Here is a 4,661-nt window from a genome sequence, read left to right on the forward strand (position 1 = left end):
CTGGCAACTTCTATGCATTTAAAGGATCCTTGCTGGTTTCTGAGGCACCCCCTCTACACCCGAATTCTCCGGCAGACACTGTCTTCCGAAGACTAGGGAAGCTCCTGGGAGACATTCACCCCATCGTCTGCCTCTAAGCTACTGCTATAACCTTCCCACAGCAGTCAAGATCAGCTGGCAAATCCCTAAATTAAGGTTCTGATTACTCTGTTGTTCCAGAGGCTTGTTTTGAGCAAGATGCTATGCTTTAATTAAAAAGATGAGCACTCATGAGTAAGTGAAAATATTTTTGACGCTTCACAAATATGTTTGACTTTCATTTTCTTGCATGTCACAGTAGGGGTGGGGGGTCAGTCTGGTCAGCACTTTTATCCATGAGACCACTAAAAACCTTTCCTGTTAGCTAACAGCTGGCTCTTTGCACAGCAGAATTGTAAAGGGGACTCAAAGAATCTGTTCCTTGGGCGTCTCTGTTTGCAGATTTTCGCCAGCATTCAGGTGTCATTAGGACACATTTCTCATTTACCTTTCCAGCCAGAGGATTCCTAAATGTTTCCTAACAGCAGCACCACAGCTGGAATGCAGCTGCTGCAGGGTGGAGCCAACACAAACTCCTTGTGGGTCAGCCGGGTGAGGGAGGGCAAGGAATCTTGGAAGGTTGGGAAAGTCCTTCTTTCTAAAGCCAGAGCTCAGGAATGAGTGGGGCCTCTGGTGTGAAAGCTTTCCAGATGGGGGAAGGAAGGGTAAGTTTTTGCCCTCTGGGTAGATTCCAAAAAATCGCTTTGGGGAGGCCAACTATTTTGAAAGTGCCTTTAAAGCAAACAGCACAAATGTTTATACTGACCTGGAAAACCCTTCCTTTTTCCTTTCCCTACAATCCAAGTCTGTTCCCTTGAATATTAATCAACAGGAACGTTTGCCCAAGCTTTTCTCCTCCCCCACCTCTTTTATTATTATTATTATTATCTTTGGTTCAAAAAACTTTTGGAAGCTTTTCCAGGCTGGAGCTATAGAATGCTTGCAGGAAAATGCATAAGGAGTGTCTGTATTCTGCGTTTCTCTGGAGGGGGTTAACCATGTTTTTCAGAGAGACTGAGCTGGGGGCAGCCAGGTCTTGTGCAAGAGGCCAGCCAAGCAAAAGGGCAGACGGTACCAGAAAGATCTGTGCACATCCAAAAGCACTGAAACGAAGGTACAGTTTAGCTGGCCCGCCTGTTCTCTTCTTTCAGTCTTTTATTACCGCAGCTGCCTCCATGTCAGTTTGTGCGAGAAGCACCCCATCTCCAGTAGATGACCTGAGAACAGCTGGGTGTCAGGGTTTGAACTGCATTCTCAAGTTAACAGCACTTGTAATTTCTGCCTAAAGAACACTTGGAAATTTAGCTGGAAAGGTGCAGGAGGTCAATACTCACCCAGCAGGCAGGGATCCCACCCAGGCATGGAATGTAATGGGCATAAGGTGTCCTGGGGCTCTTGCTGCCAAGGGTGGTGTCAACCTCCAGCCCATGCCAGCACAGCTCCCCTTGGGCCCAGAAACACAAACACAGCTGCATGCATGCATGTATCGGAAACATCTGTACACAAAACCAGAAAACGCGTACATGAGGCCCGAGGGGGATGGGGACTCACAGGACCCCTCACTGGTAGTCGCAGCTCTTGAAAGCAAAGGCAGCCGGGCTTTCCTGGAAATACACTCCATTTAGGCTGGTTCATGAGAAAAGGAGCAGAAATAGCTCCATAGGAGGGCCGCCCCAAATGAGGGCAGAGCTGCCCCAGCCACTCTCCAGTGCAAAGGCTGCTTCCTCCTGGGTCATCCCCTGTGGCTCTGAGGGCCCAGAGACCTCAGGAGAGGAAGAGGCAAGCAGGGGTCTGCAGTGCTGGAAGCTAGAGGACACAGCTTCGGGCTCTCCTCGGCCCATGAGCTTGAAGATTATTTACCAGTAACACTGTCATGGTTCCTGCAATAAAATCTCTTTCCTTTCTGCCCACGGGACACAGTGACTCCAGAAGGCATCCCACCCCGCAGCGGGTTGGGAAGGTGCTTAACAGCCCAGACTTTGGAATATTAATAACAACGATGATAGGCACAGCTAACATTCATTGGGAGCCTCTTCTGTGTCTGGCATTGTGCTGAGAGTTTTAATGCATTCTCTATTCTAATCCACACCTAATGAAGGGGTTCCGTTATTTTCCCCACTGTATAGATAAAGAAAAGGAAGCTCAGAGAGGTTAAGCAACCTGTCCCAGGACACACAGCTAGTAAGTGGTGGCTGCAGTTAGAACTCAGGGTTGCCTTACTCTAGAGCAGCGGTCCCCTACCTTTTTGGCACCAGGGACCAGTTTCCTGGAAGACAATTTTTCCACGGCCGGGGGGAGGGGTGAGGTGGTGGTTCCGGCGGTAATGCGAGCGATGGGGAGCGGCAGATGAAGCTTCACTTGCTGCCCGCCGCTCACCTCCTGCTGTGCGGCCCAGTTCCTAACAGGCCGCAGACCACTACCGGTCCGCGGCCCGGGGGTTGGGGACCCCTGCTCTAGAGTCCTTATCAGACAGACCTGAGTTTGAATCGTAAGTTGGCTTTGTGTGATTGTGTGACCCATGCCAACCTCCAGGTTCCTCCCCTGTTCTCATAAATTAAACACATCAAATACTGGCAATTTCATGTAATTTAGCCTAAACCTTCTTTATTAGATTGTTGTAAGAATTAAATAAGATAATGTATATAGAGTACTTAGCAGAGTGCCTAGAATATAGTAAACACTCAATGCTACCTTTTAGTAACAATCTCAGAGTCAGTATGTTTGTTCTGTATGGATACATTAATCAAGTTATTCATAGTCTCTGTGGGTTTTCTCAAGCCCTTGGAAGGTCCCGCACATCCCTGTGTGGCACATTGGGCCCCAAGAACAGCTGGACGCAGTGCTGATGAGGGGAGAACTCCTTCTCGTTCCTCCTCTGTGACTTAACTTGTGTCGGGATCCACACGTCTGGAGCACACATCTGTGTCTTACACGTTGATTCCTCTCTTCCACGTTGCCTACTCACGTTCACTTGGGTTCATTAGGGGTTCCAAGTCTTCAAAATCATTCAAATCTGATTGCTTTACTTTCCTGCTTAAAAATCTTCCAGGCGCCTAACAGAATCAAGACAAACTCCTTAGTTTGGAACGCGAGGCCCCTGGGAAACTGCCTCCCACCCGCCTTTCTATCTCTTCCTGCCCCGTGCCTTTGCAGGGCTCTTTTCTCTGCCTAGAAAGAATGCTTTCCCCTCTGCTTCTTTGAGCAAACTTCTGTGTATCTTTCAAAACCCAACTCAGTTTTTACCTTTCCTGTGAAACTGGTCTCCCACATTTCGCTGCTCTTACTTCAATGACAGTCTGCATGTATCACAAAGAACTGTAGTTATCTGTTCATACAACTCCCCCACTGGGGACTCATGAAGTTCAAGTCTAGGGCTTACCCTTCTATCCTCAAGTCACCTAGAAGGCCCTAAGTAAATGCTAATAAATACCTACCTTAATGTAAACTCTTATGACATAACTTTATTGTCAGTAAAATAATATATGAGTGTATCTGTATATTATTTATACCCTCCCTTGTTTCAGCAAGAATTTGAAGTAGATGTGCATATAACAGTCTTTCTTACTCACAAGCAGATGTAGAATAGTGCTTGGTGCATCCTACAGTAGAAAGAGCTAGGACTTTAGAGTCAAACAGTTCTGGGTTCAGATCCTAACTTGGCCTCTTACTGTGACTTTAAGTCATTGCTTCATCTCTCTTAGCTTCAGTTTTCCCATCTGTAAAATGGAGATAACAGTAATTATCTGTGTGGCAGACATTGTTGATTACCACCCAATAGTCACTCCTGCTTTCTTCCTTAGTGCCCTAAATTTTTTTTTCAGGAATCCACCCCTCTTCCTCATGCCCAGGGTGGGAAAGGGGGAAATCCTGATGAGTCTAAACAAATCTTGGTATAATATTCCCCTTGTCAGTGATTCTTTTTGGGATGGATCTGTGACTCAGTTCTGGTCAATGAGATGTAGGGAGGGATCTTTGAGGGGTTTGTCTAGAGAGTTGTTCTAGGAAATATTCCCCTCCTCTTGAAACATGAGAGAAACAGTTGTCCTTCTGCAGCTGGATGTCATGTCTGGAGTGATGGCTGGGGCCACAGCAGCCATCTTGTTGTGATGAAGGCAACTACTCAGAGAGTCAAGCCAACACACTAAAGACGACAGAATGGAACCGTGGAAAGAACTGGGGTCCTGGTGCCACATTCAGCACCTAGAGCCACCCATCTCTGGACTTTTTCCTGAGATCATCAGTTCCTTCACTGTTCAGTGAGGGACCCCTAGCTCAATCCAGTATTATTAAGGTAGCTGTTACTTGCAGCTAAAAGGATTCTAACAGATCAACTTCATGGAGTTGTGGTGATGACTAAATAAAATAAAGTTGATAAAGTACCTAACACAGTGCCTGGCATGTTTGGTTCTTAACAAAGATTAAAAAGCTTCCTGCTGAGACATTCCAAGGTGAATGCATGAATGACCCCAAAGACGTGGCAGATGGTAACGCAGTAAGGTTTAAAGCAGTGCAGAGGTGGGTGGGTACTGGAATGACAACGAAGATGACGATGACAGTGAAATTTAAACATTATGTTAGGAAGT

At 46.7% G+C, this 4,661-nt stretch overlaps 1 long non-coding RNA gene across 1 annotated transcript; it reads left to right on the top strand.

Annotated features, from left to right (window-relative positions):
* The first annotated feature begins 681 nt into the window (after nucleotides 1-681).
* Nucleotides 682-4,368, top strand: LOC130707510 (uncharacterized). Its single transcript, XR_009007405.1, has 3 exons — nucleotides 682-743; nucleotides 1,088-1,192; nucleotides 4,132-4,368. It is a non-coding gene; the product is annotated as an uncharacterized LOC130707510 (long non-coding RNA).
* Nucleotides 4,369-4,661: the final 293 nt, after the last annotated feature.

This window comes from Balaenoptera acutorostrata, chromosome 3 (assembly GCF_949987535.1).
Source record: "Balaenoptera acutorostrata chromosome 3, mBalAcu1.1, whole genome shotgun sequence".
In the NCBI taxonomy this organism is placed as follows: Eukaryota; Metazoa; Chordata; class Mammalia; order Artiodactyla; family Balaenopteridae; genus Balaenoptera; species Balaenoptera acutorostrata.